The sequence below is a fragment of the Hevea brasiliensis genome, chromosome 7, assembly GCF_030052815.1.
Source record: "Hevea brasiliensis isolate MT/VB/25A 57/8 chromosome 7, ASM3005281v1, whole genome shotgun sequence".
NCBI classification, from domain to species: domain Eukaryota; kingdom Viridiplantae; phylum Streptophyta; class Magnoliopsida; order Malpighiales; family Euphorbiaceae; genus Hevea; species Hevea brasiliensis.
This window is the reverse complement of record NC_079499.1, coordinates 69,579,161-69,598,659: the sequence shown is the minus strand read 5'-3', so window position 1 is coordinate 69,598,659 and position 19,499 is coordinate 69,579,161.

The window sequence follows — 19,499 nt, the reverse complement described above, 5'->3', positions numbered from 1 at the left end:
CTTTGCCTCCTTCTTGGACAAATTGTTGTTCAAGAAATGTGGCATCTCTACTTATCACAACCTTTTGTGAAGTAGGCAAATAAAAATAATATCCAAAACTATCTTTTGGATATCCAACAAATCGACCTTTTTCTGATCTGGTCTCCAATTTATCTGTGTTCGGTTTTTGATATAAATTTGGACAACCCCAAATCTTAACATGCTTAAGACTTGGTTTTCTTCCATGCCATATCTCATAAGGTGTGGAAGAAACTGATTTTGATGGAATCCTATTCAGAATATATAAAGCTGATTCTAATGCAAATCCCCAAAAGGAGATTGGCATATCAGTATAGCTCATCATACTACGTACCATATCTAATAGGGTACGATTTCTCCTTTCAGATACACCATTCAGCTGTGGCGTTCCTGGAGGAGTCAGCTGAGAAACAATGCCATGCTCTCTCAAGTATTCATCAAATTCAGTACTCAAATATTCACCTCCACGATCTGATCGAAGAGCTTTAATATTCTTTCCTGTTTGATTTTCTACTTCAGATTTAAATTCTTTGAACTTTTCAAAGGATTCATGTTTGTATTTCATCAAATACAAATACCCAAACCTTGATTTATCAGTCACTAACCTTCTTATAAGTGGATGACATACTGTTGATAGGTGATGACACAGGTATGTTGACAACTATAAAGGTATGGTTGTCAAATACATTCTCCATGAAAGACTTAGGGGAGGCAACCTATATTCTTGGGATTCGCATCTATAGAGATAGAGCGAAAAGAATAATTGGTTTATCCCAAAGTCTATACTTGGAAAAGGTGTTAAAGAGGTTTAACATGCTTGATTCCAAGAGAGGATTGTTACCAGTGAGACATGGTATCCACCTTTCTAAAGAGATGTCTCCAAAGACACCAAGAAAGAGATAAGATGGCCAGATTCCATATGCTTGGCTATTGGAAGTTTAATGTATGCAATGTTGTGTACTAGGCCTGATATCGCATATCTTTGTTAGTTTGACTAGCAGGTATCAATCCAATCCAGGTTTGGAACACTGGATAGCTGTCAAGAATATCCTTAAGTACTTGAGAATAACTAAGGATTTATTCTTGATTTATGGAGGTGGAGACTTGCAATTGAATGGTTATCGATTCGATTTCCAATCGGATATCGATGATAGAAAGTCTACCGATATGTGTTCATTTGTAATGGAGGTGCGATCGGTTGGAAGAGTTCCAAACAGAGCATCGCAGATTCCACTCGAGGTCGAGTATATTCTTTGCATCGAGATCGCAAGGAAGTCGCTTGGATAAAGAAGTTCGTGACAGAACTTACAGTAGTTCCTTCCATTGAGTCAGCAGTTCCACTACACTGTGACAACAATGGAGCAGTCATAAAGGCTAAGGAACTAAGGTCTCACCCAAAATCCAAACACATAGAAAGGCACTACCACATTATCAGAGATATAGTTGGGCAAGGCATTATAGCCATGCAGAAAAATAACATCAGCTAAAAAATTCAGCTGATCCATTCACTAAGCTTTTGTCACAAGTTCAGTTAGACCGACATCTTGAGAAGATAGGTCTAAGGTATTGTAATGAATGGCTCTAGTGCTAGTGGGAGATTGTTAGTAGTATGCCCTAGAGCATATCATTTAGTATGTATCTTGTACATATTTTTAATAATAAAAGGCATTTCCACTTTTCCGTTTACATAATATATTTATGTGTAATAGAAAAGGTCCATTGATATTTTGTTAGAAATATTATTCTTAAGTTGTTAAGAATATGAGTGACAATATTTCTAGCACAAAGTATCATAAATAGGTTCACAATCGAGGATACTTCATAATAAGGACATGACTTATACATAAAGATTGTATTTATGTTTGTTCCCAAGTTATTTATTTTAGATATAAATAAGATGTAATGGTGAGTAACATTCCATATATCAAACATTATAGGAACTTTTAAATGATTAGTAGGCGAACCGGTGACACTTATGACAAGCACATGGAGTTTACTCTTGTCAATGTTTTGTCATAAATCATATCGCATATAATCTTTAGACACGAGATAGCACAGTTATCTTGTATATAGGTAGTTTGAGTTTGATCGCTTTCATACTTGTACTATGTATGGGTATATGGGCATGTGTTGGCTCCTGCTAGTTATATATGGAGGTAGGTGTTGATCAAGATGGAATCTGTTCCTCTAAGTAAATAGAGATAAAATCCTATGTTCATTTAATTGTTCTTGATGTTTCATGTTCCTGGCCAGGACAGATAAATTTATTCAGAAAAGAGTTTCTGATGAGAAAAATCTTTTAATCAAGAACTGGAATTAAAAGAGAACATAATATTCATAGCAAATGGAGTTTGACATAAACCATGACTCCAGCTTGAGTTGGGATTTTGTAACAGAGAGATTCTAGTGCATGGTAACATATGATTATAGGTTCATTTAAGGTAAACCTTATTACTAATTGGGTGGCCATGGCATGCTATGCTAGGTGTTAACCATGGTCTATGAGGTTCATAAAATGATTTAGAGAAATCATTTATGGTAAGAAAGAGTTCTGATGATATTAAGAGTTGATATCATGTCTCATTGCCAATTAGTGATGAGCCTAGTAAGCCACACACATACACAAGTTATCACCTATTTAAATATGATTTAATTAATTAATTAATTAAAGAGTTTAATTGATTAATTAAATAGATTTGGTTTGCAATAAAATTGCAAAGTCCCTAGCATGACTTGAAACTAAATCTAGATTATTGGATGTGTAGTATAAATTAAATTTATACTTAAAGTGTTTAAATATGAATTTAATTGATGAGAAATTAATTAATAGAGATTAATTAATTAATTTATATTTGATATAAATTAATTAGAAGAAGAAAATAATTATTTTGGGTTAAGAACTCAAAATTAAGACACAGGGGCATTTTGGTCATTTTGCAGTGTGACACGTGGCACCATGAGATGGTGACACATGGCATAACACATAAGCTTGCCAAATGTTTTTTAATCATGTAAGATGATTAAAATCAAGATTAAATATAGGTTTGACACTTGGCACAATGTGATTGGGTCACTTAAACCTAGAGCTAATCAAAAGGTGACATGTGGCTAGGGTTTAATGTGTTAACCTAGCTATTTAAGTGGGGTTATGAAAAGAAAACACAACCAGCAGCCTCTCCTCTCATATGTCACGCCACTTTGAGCCTCTCCAGCCATTCTTCTTCATCTCTCATCAATTCAAAGAGATTAGCCATCAATCTCTTGAATTAAGAACGCTAGAAATTGTTTCTAGTGTCCTGTTTGCATCTCTAATCTCTTAAAAGGCAGAACTTGAATTTCTAATTAATAGAAAAGGCTTTAGAAGCTGTTCAAGGGCTGCCATAGGTGTTCTTGGTGTGGACAAGCTAGAGGGACAACATCCGTGTCCTCAAGACGAATCTCAAAGGCGCAGACACGCTGCAGCACATCAAGAGGTTAGTGTAATCGTTCTTGATTTAATCTAGGGTTCTAAAATTAATCTGATTAATTTTAAAATCTTAAATGGCAAATACAGATCCAAAAACATATTAAAAGAGTATCTCCCACTAGCACTAGAGCCATTCATTACAATACCTTAGACCTATCTTCTCAAGATGTCGGTCTAACTGAACTTGTGACAAAAGCTTAGTGAATGGATCAATTTGAATTTTTAGTGATGTTATTTTTCTGCATGGCTATATCGCCTTGCCCAACTATATCTCCGATAATGTGGTAGTGCCTTTCTATGTGTTTGGATTTTGGGTGAGACCTTGGTTCCTTAGCAGATGATCGCTCCATTGTTGTCACGAGGTAATGGAACCGCTAACTCAATGGAAGGAACTACTGTAAGTTACATCACGAACTTCTTCATCCAAAGCGACTTCTTTTGCGACATCGATGCGAGAATATACTCGACCTCGATGAGTGGAATCTGCAATCGTGCTCTGCTTGGAACTCTTCCAATGATCGCACCTCCATTACAAATGAACACATATCCAGAGGTAGACTTTCTATCATCGATATCTGATTGGAAATCAGAATCGGTATAACCATCCAATTGCAAGTCTCCTCCATAAATCAAGAATAAATCCTTAGTTCTTCTCAAGTACTTAAGGATATTCTTGATGACTATCCAAATGTTCGGCTGGATTGGATTGATACCGCTAGTCAAACTAACGAGATATGCGATATCCGCCTAGTACACAACATTGCATACATTAAACTTCCAATAGCCAAGCATATGGAATCTGGCCATCTTATCTCTTTCTTGGTGTCTTTGGAGACATCTCTTTAGAAAGGTGGATACCATGTCTCACTGGTAACAATCCTCTCTTGGAATCAAGCATGTTAAACCTCTTTAACACCTTTTCCAAGTATAGACTTTGGGATAAACCAATTATTCTTTTCGCTCTATCTCTATAGATGCGAATCCCAAGAATATAGGTTGCCTCCCTAAGTCTTTCATGGAGAATGTATTTGACCATACCTTTATAGTTGTAAACATACCGTATCATTACCCATCAACAAGATGTCATCCACATATAAGACAAGGAAAGTGATAGCACTGTCACTAACCTTCTTATATACACATGGCTCATCCTCATTTTTGATAAAACCAAAAGATTTAATGGCTTTATCAAAACGGATGTTCCAACTCCTCGAAGCTTGTTTCAACCCATAAATGGATCGCTTTAGCTTGCATACCTTGGAACCATCTTGGGATTCAAATCCCTTAGGTTGTTCCATGAAAATTTTTTCTTCAATGTATCCATTGAGAAAAGCCTTTTGACATCCATCCGCCAAATCGATAATCATAGTATGCAGCTATTGCTAATAAAATCCTAATTGATTTAAGCATGGCAACAAAGCGAGAAAGTCTCCTCATAGTCTATTCCTTGCCTTTGGCGAAACCCTTCGCTACTAGCCTTGCCTTATAGGTCTCTACCTTTCCATCGTAACCAATTTTCTTCTTGAAAACCCATTTGTTCCCTATAGGTACAATACCTTCATGTGGGTCAACAAGATCCCAAACTTGATTCTTATACATGGAATCAATCTCGGATTTCATAGCATCAATCCATTTTGAATAGTCTATATCTGATATAGCTTCTTCATAGGTAAGTGGATCATCTCCATGATCTACTTCTTCATGAGTAGACAACTCTTGTTCTTCTTCATGAAGAAAACCATATCTCACCGTGGGTGAGATACCACAGTTGTTCTACGAGGAACAGTGTAGATGTTTCATCAATGGGTATAGGTTGACTAGATGGATCTATATCCATCGATGTTGGTTGGTCAGAATTCTCCAATTCTAACTCTATTTGCCTTCCTTTGCCTCCTTCTTGAACAAACTGTTGTTGAAGAAATGTGGCATCTCTACTTATCACAACCTTTTGTGAAGTAGGCAAATAAAAATAATATCCAAAACTATCTTTTGGATATCCAACAAATCGACCTTTTTCTGATCTGGTCTCCAATTTATCAGTGTTCAGCTTTTTGATATAAGCTGGACAACCCTAAATCTTAACATGCTTAAGACTTGGTTTTCTTCCATGCCATATCTCATAAGGTGTGGAAGAAACTGATTTTGATGGAATCCTATTCAGAATATATAAAGCTGATTCTAATGCAAATCCCCAAAAGGAGATTGGCATATCAGTATAGCTCATCATACTACGTATCATATCCAATAGGGTACGATTTCTCCTTTCAGATACACCATTCAGCTGTGGCGTTCCTGGAGGAGTCAGCTGAGAAACAATGCCATGCTCTCTCAAGTATTCATCAAATTCAGTACTCAAATATTCACCTCCACGATCGATCGAAGAGCTATAATACTTGTTCCTGTTTGATTTTCTACTTCAGATTTAAATTCCTTAAACTTTTCAAAGGATTCATGTTTGTATTTCATCAAATACAAATACCCAAACCTTGATTTATCATCAGTAAAGGTAATAAAATAATGAAAGCCCCCTCTAACCATTTCTTTAAACGGACCACATACATCACTATGTATTAGTTTCAAAATATTTTCAGCTCTTAGCCCTTGTCCAACAAAGGGTGTTCTAGTCATTTTGCCTTGAAGGCAAGATTCACAAGTTGGAGTAGGCTCAGAGCCCAATGAGGATAGAATCCCCATTTTCTCCAATTTTGCAATCCTATCTTTTGCAACATGACATAACCTTAAGTGCCAAATATATTTTGAACTTGAGTTGGTTTTCACCATGGCATTGCATTCATTTAGATTACTATACTCTGGCCAGTGGAAACACTTTCTTACTGGCAATGGAAACACTTTCCTATTGGCAATGGAAACACTTTCCTGTTGGCAGTGGAGACACTTTCCTTTGCCTTTATCAGCTTTAATCTTCCTTTTCTGTTTAGCTATTTTCTTGGAAGGACCAGGAATCTGAGATTTCTTTTTCTTATTGCGCTTCTTCTTGTTGGACTTTCCAGTAGAAGAAAATGCAATCAAAGCTACCTCTTTTCCTTTATTGCACGGCATATTCTTTTGGGCAATAACCAGCATGTTGAGTAAACCAGCTAAGGTGCATTCTGTTTAGTCATATAGAAATTTGTCACAAAATTTCCAAAAGACTCGTGAAGGGGCAAGGATCAAATCTGTTTGTAGTTGGAAATCCATGTTGAAGTCAAGATGTTCCAACCGCTCAATCACCGAATCATCTTGTGGACATGATCCCCAACATTACATCCCTCGGACATCCTCATACGGAATAGCCTCTAGATATCTCATACCTAGCATTCTGCTATGCTCACCATACAACTCTTGTAGGTGAAGGAGGATCTCACTCGACTCTGCATGTTCTCATGTTGCTTCAGAACTCATTACTCATGGAAGCAAGCATGTAACACTTAGCTCTCATATCATGCTCCTTCCACTTGTCCAAAGTTTCATGTTCCTCTTGTGTGGCCTCTGGAGGTAAGGGACCAGAAACATTTGAATCTAGAACATATCCTATATGTTCAAGGTTCAGACAAGTTACAAACTTCTTAGCCAATCGCATGATTAGGTCCTCAACTGTTGTGATCAAGTATGCTTGCAAGGATATTGGATGGTGGTGGTTGTTTTGTGCTCATTATTATCGAGAAAATTAATTGCAGAAAATAACCAGATTAATTAGTAAATGTATCATGTAATTAACCAAAATGATTATGGTCTTTTAATCAAATTGGTCCTCCCACTAACTTAGCGAACCCTACACTTCCAAAGTAGAAAACGGAAATCCTAGTTGGATGGATTTCTAGTGGGTGATTGAATTCTTATAATTCTATTGATCATCCTCAGGTACATCCATTATTGGAATTACAATAAACTATAAGTGAGCAACTCTTTGCCCATCACATCTCATGTGAGGTTCAATCCTTTACCTAGCCCCTAATGCTCAAAATCTCGGTACATCCATTATTGACTTATCTTGCATTAGTTAAGTTGATCCCATTGAGCCAAGTAATTATGCAAATAATTTTAATGTCCTCAGGTACATCCAATATTGGCCACCAAACCATTTACATATTTACAACATCTCATGCTTAACAATTATTCTTAAGAAAATCTCTTAAATTAATTGCATCTCATGCAACTATTTAAAATTTCTTAAAATAATTGCCCTAATGGAGGGCCTATGTTATAATTACTTTAATTATACCATTTCCAACTTAATCATTTGTTTGGAAGATTTTATAGCCATCCTAATTACTATTAAGGTCTCACTTTGCACATTATCCATTTAGCATGCATATATCATATAATTGCATACATTCCCATACATCTCATGCATTCATGGATAAGCGATAAATATGGTATGATCATGGACTTTCTAAGGGATTCAATTCGAGCCACCAAGAATTGAATCGGGCATTCCTAGGTGCATTTCATTCATTCATTTTACAAGAGTTGCTGAAGGAGTACATAATCAACACTTGATATTGAATTCCTCCCACTGGTCCCACCAATGCTCTTGACCTCCTTGAACTTCTTGCAATCCAATATTACATAGTAATCCTTGGCATACCAAGGCGAATTTACAAGAACTTAAATAAATGAAATTACAACCCAAAAATATTACAAACTTAATAATACATGCCCAAAATAAATTAAAATAAATTAATTTACAATCCCAAAGAAACATAAAAGAAATAAATCCAATCACATTGGTCTTTTATAGTCTATGATCATCCATCATGCATATCACTATTTAACAATTAAATAAAATATACATACTTAAATTAAATTGAATATCTCATATTCAACTTAAAAATCCAGATTTGAATATGATTCAAATAAATTTAAAAATTCAGATTTGAATCTCATTCAAACAAATTTAAAAATTCAGATTTGAATCACATTCAAACAACTTCAAAAATTCAGATTTGAATCTCATTCAAACATTTTTTAAAAAATCAGATTTGAATCACATTCAAATATTTTTTTAAAAAATCAGATCTGAATTTTATTGAATCAATTTTAAAAAATCAGATTTAAATATGATTCAAACAACTTTAAAAATTCAGATTTGAATCACATTCAAACAACTTTTAAAATTCAGATTTGAATCACATTCAAACAATTTTTAAAATTCTGATTTGAATCATAATTTAATTGTGTGTAAAAATTCTAATTAAACAATTTAATTAGACATAAAATGGATCTTAAATCATACAACAATTGCACATTCACCATCCATTTACCTTTGCACACCATTGTGATGCATCAACCATGCACACCATGGTGTTCATCATTTGTGCCGCCACTTTGACTTTGCAACCAGCAATAAACTCTTGATCTCATGATCAAACACACAATTAAATCATATAAACATCAATCTAAATGGCAAATATAGTGGCTCTGATACCAATTGAAGGAACTGAAGCGTGAAAAACACAAGATTATACCATTGAATTCAAAAATTTTCACCTAGGGTCACATGCACCATGCAAGATTTATTTTTATCTATTTGATTTCAATGATAAACAACATATTAAAACTCTTTTAATATGTTTTTGGATCTGTATTTGCCATTTAAGATTTTAAAATTAATCAGATTAATTTTAGAACCTAGATTAAATCAAGAACGATTATACTAACCTCTTGATGTGCTGCAGCGTGTCTGCGCCTTTGAGATTCGTCTCAGGACACCAGATGTTGTCCCTCTAGCTTGTCCACACCAAGAACACCTATGGCAGCCCTTGAACAGCTTCTAAAGCCTTTTCTATTAATTAGAAATTCAAGTTCTGCCTTTTAAGAGATTAGAGATGCAAACAGGACACTAGAAACAATTTCTAGTGTTCTTAATTCAAGAGATTGATGGCTAATCTCTTTGAATTGATGAGAGATGAAGAGAAATAGCTGGAGAGGCTCAAAGTGGCGTGACATATGAGAGGAGAGGCTGCTGGTTGTGTTTTCTTTTCATAACCCCACTTAAATAGCTAGGTTAACACATTAAACCCTAGCCACATGTCACCTTTTGATTAGCTCTAGGTTTAAGTGACCCAATCACATTGTGCCAAGTGTCAAACCTATATTTAATCTTGATTTTAATCATCTTACATGATTAAAAAAATATTTGGCAAGCTTATGTGTTATGCCATGTGTCACCATCTCATGGTGCCACGTGTCACACTGTGAAATGACCAAAATGCCCCTGTGTCTTAATTTTGAGTTCTTAACCCAAAATAATTATTTTCTTCTTCTAATTAATTTATATCAAATATAAATTAATTAATTAATCTCTATTAATTAATTTCTCATCAATTAAATTCATATTTAAACACTTTAAATATAAATTTAATTTATACTACACATCCAATAATCTAGATTTGGTTTTAAGTCATGCTAGGGACTTTGCAATTTAATTGCAAACCAAATCTATTTAATTAATCAATTAAACTCTTTAATTAATTAATTAAATCATATTTAAATAGGTGATAACTTGTGTATGTGTGTGACTTACTAGGCTCATCACTAATTGGCAATGAGAAATGATATCAACTCTTAATATCATCAGAACTCTTTCTTACCATAAATGATTTCTCTAAATCATTTTATGAACCTCATAGACCATGGTTAACACCTAGCATAGCATGCCATGGCCACCCAATTAGTAATAAGGTTTACCTTAAATGAACCTATAATCATATGTTACCATGCACTAGAATCTCTCTGTTACAAAATCCCTTCTCAAGATGTAGTCATGGTTTATGTAAAACTCGATTTGCTATGAATATTATGTTCTCTTTTAATTCAGTTCTTGATTAAAAGATTTTTCTCATCGAAACTCTTTTACGAATAAATCTATCTGTCTGGCCAGAACTTGAAACATCAAGAACAATTAAATGAACATAGGATTTTAACTCTATTTACTTAGAGAGCAGATTCCATCTTGATCAACACCTACCTCCATATATAACTAGCAGGAGCCAACACATGCCCATATACCCATACATAGTACAAGTATGAAAGCGAGATCAAACTCAAACTACCTATATACAAGATAATTGTGCTATCTCAGGTATAAAGATTATATGCACTGATATGATTTATGACAAAACATTGACAAGAGTAAACTCCATGTGCTTGTCATAAGTGTCACTGGTTAGGCCTACTTATCATTTATAAGTGCCTATCAAGTTTGTTATATGGCATGAGACTCACCATTCCATCTTATTTATATCTCATATAAATAACTTGGGAACAAACATGAATACAATCTTTCTGGATAAGTCATGTCCTTATTATGAAGTATCCTCGATTGTGAACCTATTTATGATACTTTGTGCTAGAAATATTGTCACTCATATTCTTAACAACTTAAGAATAATATTTCTAACAAAATATCAATGGACCTTTTCTATTACACATAAATATATTATGTAAACGGAAAAGTGGAAATGCCTTTTATTATTAAAATATGTACAAGATACATACTAAATGATATGCTCTAGGGCATACTACTAACATAAGCATCCTAGCTATCCGGACAGACACTGGTCACCAGAACAGTAGAATGCACTACCAAATATAGAGGTGTTATAGGGATTCTCCATGTTGGCATCTCCATTGACCAAATTACTTCGAAAAGATGTGAAATTTCAGTGGACGGACAAATGCCAATAGAGTTTTGATGAATTGAAGAGGTGTTTGACTGAGGCTCCAGTCCTGACTTTACCTTACCCAGGTAAAGAATACACAATATATAGTGATGCATCTCATAATGGGTTAGGTTGTGTACTGATGCAAGATTGGAATATCATTACCTATGCATCATGCCAGTTGAAACCACATGAGAGAACTATCCGACACATGATTTGGAGCTTGCAGCTATTGTGTTTGCTCTTAAGATCTGGAGACACTATTTGTATGGGGAAAAGTGTTACATATATACATATCATAAGATTTTGAAATATTTGGGCACTCAGAAGGAGTTGAATTTGAGACAGAGGAGATTTTTAGAGTTAATAAAAGACTATGATTGTCTGATAGACTATCAGTCAGGGAAAGCTAATGTAGTAGCTGACGCCTTAAGTCGCAAGGTTATAGCAAGTCTCAGGGTTACTCCTTTGTCTATGGTACATGAGTTGAGATCATTACATACCAGCTTAAAGATTAATGATGAGGGGAAGACAGCAGTTGTATCTATGGCTCATGGACTTCATCGGGTAGGAAAGGGTCACCCATGCGAGAGCTTATCCATTAAACACAACGGCCGGAGCTATGGCTGTTTTATATACTCGAAGGTACAAGCATGGGGTGCTAGCATTCACCAATTCATCATAGCTCGAGTGGAATTATGGTCTCCTTGGCTAGTACTAGTGGGGCTGAAAAGGGTAAGGGTGAACTGTGTGATAGTGTAGTGCAATACAAAAAGTTTAACAAAGGAATAATATTAGACTAATAGAAATATGTTGGAGTAACTATCTATTTAGTCCCCAGTGGAGTCCCCAAACTATAAGGATAGGGGTCGTAGTAAGGCATGAGGTGAAATATCATCCACTAGAATTATATAAAATGCACCAGGTAATGTCCAGGAAAGATGGTAGAGTCATAATGGTCTCACTTAAGTACCACCTCCTTAGACGGCATTTCCTAGTCATGCACTTCATATAATCCTAATAGAACTAAACCACTAGTAAGTACCGTCTTCCCATAACACTACCATGGTACTAAGAATTTATGCCACAAAGGCATAGATAGACAGAAGTCGCCATCCGGGTAATAACTGGGACATATTCAGTGTTTCTTCTGAGGGTCATGGATGGCAACTTACTCCTTGCAGAGTTTCCACAACCGTCATTACCATAGCCCAATGTCTAAGTTCGGGATAGTGGGTACGTAAGGGGAAGGTGTTAGGCAACCCTTACGCCTGGTCTAACCTCATTAATTCGAATGTCAGTCCTCTACTAATGTTTCTAAAAGTCTTGTTTATTATTCCTTTATTAAACTTTATCCTAAAATGCAATTCTAATCCTACACATGCAAGTAATTCACAAAGGGTTATCGTTTATAAACAATTTTCACGCACAAGTAATTCCTATCTATGGGGTTGTTAATTATTTAAATAATATTTACCAAATGACTAAAATTAATTTATTATTGAGAATTTAATTGACAAACAAATTCAATTTCAAATAACCCTAAGTTTCTATTTAACCTAATTAATTAATTTTTCACCAAGTTACTCTAAGGATAATTAAACTAAATTAATTATGTACATGCGTAATTTTTTCTAATATCACATAAGGCCCAAACAATCATAACCTAATAAAGGTTTCTAACATGTAAATTTATTTTGCAATTACCAAGTATTAAATTAAATTTATTTTGCATGCTAAGGTTAGTTTAATTTACAAACAAGATTAATTTTAATTTACAAAGTATTTATTTAAATTAATTAGAAGCGAAAGTCAGTTAAATTAAAAAAAAGAGTTAATTTTAATTTACCAAATAAAAATCCTATTATTACTACAATTTCATGCCAATGGTTATTCCAGGAATTTAAGATTACTTATTAGTAATTGCAGTTGCCATTGGGGTAAGCTACCCTTAAAAAAGGGTCTTCTCTTCTAGTATAGCAATGATATCCTAGCTTACTCTCATGTAGCTCCACGCAAATGCCCTCTTTGGTACTTACCTTAGGGCTACTTTCCAATTTTGTTTGTAATAAAAAAAATAAAGAAACTAAAGAAAGTAAAGAAAATAAGAAAATACAAATAATAATTCACATTAAATTTTAACTCTAGTCTCCTAAAGGGGTTAAAATTCCTAATCGGTTACAACTACCTAATGGTCTAAGTCTTCTAACATGATCCAAACACTTCATAACACCTCTTGAATTAAAAGAACACAGAAAAATAGATCAAATATCAATTAGAACCCAAGAACACACAAGAACTTGTATAAAAATACAATTTTCAGATTTTGGAAGATTGATAGTAGTAAGATATCTAATTTTTGAAAAATAGTTAGACAAGCCTAAAAAATCATGAAAAAATTACAAAAGACATCCAACACATCATACAAATTCATAAAATTTATAAACTAAATAAAACCCTAGCCAAATGGTCTACATAAATTGTAACTTTTCTAAGTGACAGAATCACGCTACTTTTTTTATAAAATTCATAACTCATTAATCATAATAGATATGAATGCAAAGCCAATTGGAAAAGATTTATAAGATTCTGAAATTAATTTTAGACACTAGAATCGCACAAAATTATTAAGAAACAAGGGAGATATGGACTTCACAAATCGGGTATACTGCAAATCGGATTTTACAGGAATCCTAATTTCAAATGGCCATAACTTACAAAATAAAAAAGTTTTTTTAGTGATTCTTGAGCCTAAAACTAATAAAATTTCATAAAGAATATGAATATAATTTTACTAAAATTTTCAAAAATTTAAAAAAATAAAAAAAAATAATAAAAATATGAGAGACAGAAAACTGAATATGTGCAGAGTTGTGTATCCCCTCAAATTAAACATGATTACATGATCTACATGAATATGCAAGATAAATTAAAAGATAAATAACATAGAATTAAATATTATGTGGCATAGATCTTAAAAAGAAAACAACAAAAACTATCCTTCAAGAAATTTTACATGAAAATCTTCTTAAAGAAAAGAAAAAAAAAAAAGAAATGACTAAAAGAGTTTCTGAATATCTCTAAATTTTCTGTATATCTAAGGTATCTCTAAATAGCCCTGAATATTTCTGAATCTTTTTTTTTTTTTTTCAAGTAGGGTATTTATAGGGTTTTGGGAGAGAGGTGTGATAGGGTTTGGAGTTCTAGGGTGATAAGGTTTAGATAACTTAAATAACTAAGGTTGCAGAATTTAGGTAAGACTGGGATATGGGTGTGGTATTCCAACCAATAAGAAGAGAGGGAAAGGGGGGTCGCACCAATAGGGAGTGAGGAAGAGGTGTGGTTGGGTTTGGAGTCCTAGTGTGATAAGGTTCAGATAACTTAAACAACTGGGATTGAGGAATTTGGGTGAGACTGGGATATGGGTGAGGTGTTTCAACCAATAGGAAGAGAGAGAAAGGGGGCTGCACCAATAAAGAGTGAGGAAGAGAGTGGGACCAAGTGGGAGAGAGAATTTATATGGGAGAGGGAGAGAAAAAAAGATATTTTTTTATTTTAATTTTTAGAAAATAAATTAATTTCTATTTAAAATTCCTAACTAAGCTTTTTTAGGCCCATAGGGCCCAATTAAACTTAATTAGGTCCATTTAAGAACTATCCATATTAAATTTAAATAAAATAAAATTTTATTTAAATTTAATTAATTTTCCAAAAATATATTATTATTTTTTTTTTCAAAAATATGCCACGAAATTAATAATTCAGCTCTATGCCTTCAATTACATCTTACAGTCACACAATTTTTTCATCATCAGGTTTCCCATGGCTTCAATGCACATACTCATAATAAATCACAAAATAAGGGTCTACAGTATGCAAGCTAAAATGGTCCATTTATGGGTTGAAGCAAGCTTCGAGGAGTTGGAACATCCATTTTGATGAAGCCACCAATTCCTTTGGATTTATCAAGAACGAGGATTAGCCATGTGTATACAAAAAGGTTAGTAGGAGCGAAACCACGTTCCTTGTATTGTATGTGGATGATATCTTATTAATAGGTAATGATGTTAGTATGCTTACCATTGTAAAACTTTGGGTGTCTAATACTTTCTCCATGAAAGACTTAGGGGAAGTAACCGATATTCTGGGCATTCATATCTGTAGAGATAAATCGAAAGAATGATAGGTTTATCCCAAAGTCTATACTTAGAAAAGGTGTTAAAGTGGTTTAACATGCTTGATTCTAAGAGAGAATTATTACAAGTAAGGCATGGTATCTACCTTTCCAAAGAAATGTCTCCAAAGATACCTGAGGAAAGAGAAAAAATGGCAAAGATTCCATATGCTTCGGCAATTAGAAGTCTAATATATGCAGTGTTATATACTAGGCCGAATATCTCTTACACTGTTAGTTTGACTAGCAAGTTTCAATCTAATCTAGGTTCGGGATATTGTATACTATCAAGAATATCCTTAAGCACTAGAAAAGAACTAAAGATTTATTCTTGATATATGGAGGAGGTGATCTCTAACTAGATGGTTTTATAGATTCTGATTTTCAATCAGACGTAGATGATAGAAAGTCTATCTCTGGTTTTGTGTTCATATGTAATGTAGGCACAGTTAGCTGGAAGAGTTGCAAGCAAACTATGACTACTGACTCCACTACAGAGGCCGAGTATATTATTGTATTAGATGTTGCAAAGGAAGTTGTTTAGATAAAGAAGTTTGTAATAGAACTTAAAGTGGTTCCTTCAATTGAATCACTAATTTTATTATTTTGTGATAACAATGGTGCTGTGATCCAAGCAAAGGAACCCCGGTCTCACCAGAAATCCAAATACATAGAAAGGTGCTACCATCTTATCAGAGAAATAATTGGGAGAGGCAATGTAGCTATGCAGAAATTAGCATCAATTGATAATTTGGTTGATCCCTTCATCAGTTAGACTGACATCTTAAGAAGATGGGTATGAGATTTTGTAATGAATGGCTCTAGTGCAAGTGGGAGATTGTTAATAGTATGCCCTAGAGCATATCATTGTATCATATCATGTAAACATTTATTCCCATTTAATGGCAATTATGAGTTTCTTTTAAATTTGAATGGTTTGAATTTAATTGAAAAAGTCCTTTAATATCTTATTAGATGTTATGTTCTTAAGTTATTAAGAATATGAGTGATAGAACAGAACATTCTAGCATAAGTATTATAAATTCGATTCACAATCTAGGATACTTCATTGGGCATGACTTGTCCGGAAAGATTATCACTTATGTTTGTTTCCATTGATTAGTATGAGATGCTAATGGGATGGAATGGTAAGTCTCATGCCATATGACAAACATGGTGGGCACTTATAAGATAAGTAGGCTGAACTAGTGATATAAGATAACATGTACATAGAGTTTATTCTTGTCAATATAAAGTCACCTAGATCATAATAGTGCATATAATCCATTAACCTGAGATAATGCAATTATCTTGTATATAGATGGTTTTAGTTTGATACTGCTTTCATACTTGTACTATGTATGGGTATATGAGCATGTGTTGGCTTCGACCAGTTATACATGGAGATAGGTGTTAGTCATGATGGGATCCGTTACCCTAAGTAAATAGGGATAAAATTCTATGTCCATTTAATTATTCTTAATGAATTTAAGTTTTTGGTCATGACAGATAGACTTAGTTAGAAAAGAGTTTGTAGCAGGAAAGTCTTATTAATCAAGAATTAGAATTAAAAGATGATATATGATTCCAAGCAAAAGAGTTTGACATGAACCATGACTCTAGCTGGAATTGGGATTTGTAACGGAGAGATTCTAGTGCATGGTATGTATGATCAAGGTTCATGAATTGGAGAATTAATTCATAACTAATTTGGTTGTCATGGTATATTATGCTAGATGTCAACCATGATTTATGAAAACTTACATGAAAAGGAAATTTTATTTTAAGTTTGGAATGGTTCCAATAATATTAAGGAGTTAATATTATTCCCATTGCCAATTAGTAATGAACCTAGTAAGTCACACACATAAGAGCAACTTGATCAAAGCAACATTAATTTGATTAATTAATTAAATTTAGTTTGTAATTACATTATAAAGTCCCCAACATGACTTGAAACTAAATTTACCCATGGAAGTATTCAAGTTAATATTTAAAGTGTTTAAATATTAACGTGAAGAATTATGCTTAAGGAAGAAATCAAATTTTTACTAGTTTGACTAAGTCAAAATTTGACAATTTGACAATTTAACTTGGTCAAATATGGGAGAAAAAAATCCCAATTAATTAATGGTTAATTAATTAGTTAATTAGTATTAAAAATACTAATTAATCTTAATTTAATTTCTTAATTAACATTAGAGAATGACATTTAAGAGTTAAATGAGATATTGACACTTATCAATTTAATTTTAATTAAAGAAATTAAGTTAATAAAAAGGAAAGTGGAAGAAGACAAATATCATCTTCTTCATTTTCTTTCTTAGCCGATTCTCTCACCTTCCATAGCCAAAATTCTCTTTTTTTCCTTCTTTGTAAAATTCAAGAGATTTAAGTGTTAAACTCTTGAAACACAAGTTGAGAAAGTGTTTCTCACCACTTCCAAAGAAGAAAAACCAAACCCTTGCTTCTTTCATCTTGGCTGAATCATTGGAAGGGCAAAGGAGAGGTTTTTGGTTTGATCAAGGGGCTTTTGTGGACAAGCTAGAGAGCCAACACTTGGTGGCTTCACTATGCAGATTAGGTGGTTAGAATTTAATTTTTGTGACACCCCTTACCCGTGTACAGTATACCCGAGTAAGTAATGCCACCTGGTGTACCGGCACACTCTAATATTCCTCAATTAATTTAGACAATGCTTTTGCATATAATTTATGAAATACAATTTATTTAAACCATTCATCAAAAGTATCATTCATTTAAGGTTCCGAAAATTTTAAAGAAAATCCATGAGTACCGCTAAAAATGGAGAAAACTGCTCTTGAACTGTTAAAAACACTTCCAATAGACAAATTCATTCATTCTCAACTTCAATATCATCACAAAACTCAATATCAAGGTTTCAACAATTTTTCAGTTTCAAGTTTCAACAACCTTTTCATTTCTCAACATCCATTTCTCATATACAAGCAATAAATACATGCTCAAATCTTGCATTCATAGTCATAACTTTCATTATTTACATAAACATCAAAATATATTACATGAGTTCAAATACATATGAGAAAATACAAATCTGCTACAAAATATCAAAATGACAAAATGACACCGAGTGCCCGACCGATGCCCTGCAGTAGTGAGGTGACACGCATAATCGAGCGTAATCGGATGGACTCACCCACCTGTGGTCTACCGGGCTCACGATCGGGATCTCCAGTACCTACGCGTGGCAAAAGCAACGCGCTAAGCAATAATGCTTAGTGGTGCAATAATATAATAGAAGAAAATAGCAAGAAAATAAATGTGTATGCAAAGTGTATGCTTTCTTTGTTTGATTTTAGTATATTCATTAATTCATTAACTTTGTTCACTTTTATTCATTTGGTTGGCCCAAGTAACCTACACCAGACGACTGGACTGGATAACGGGTAAACTGGCACTGGGTACCTAGTACCTCGGGCCGTCACACCATCGGTCACATATGCATCTCCGGCAGTAAATGTAACGACTAACAAGTCAGAATAATATCAGGCACAAGGCCAAGTCTCAATGCAAAGTCAGAATGGCTAAAAGCCATGAAATCACAGAATGGCATTTTTGCCATGTGCAGTACTGCTAACGGAACCCTATTGGCATGCCAAACTATCCAAACCAATCTTGTTAGGTATACTAGGGCATTTGGAACTTTTAAATTTTTCAATTTGTGAATTTCAACTTTTTCGGTGTCACTATTCATCATTGGTCAACAAAAATGTTGACTTTTGGAATAAAAATGTGTACATTGACTTTGGCACTCCCAACATACCACATTTGGTGTTTAAAACTTGTTGGCATTAAGTGTTAAAACCATTCCAAAGTGAAACTCAAAACCAGCAGAATTTTCAGTTTTGGGAAGTCAAGTTCACTGTCCCATTGGACACTGTTACTGTTGGAATTTGAAAAAATGTAAAACATGAAAGTTGTTCCTTATTTTGTCTAGTTGAATTTCTTTTTTTGAATCACTCCATTTGGAGTTTTTTAGCTCCAGATATGGCTCAAAAACCCAAGCTGCCCGGATATGCAGTCTGCAGAATTTTACCATATCTACAGTGCATGAACAGTGACTTGAGTCACTTGGTTGACTGGGTTCTGGCCATAATTTGGGGTAGGTTCCTTCATGAAAGTTGTTTGTCTATGT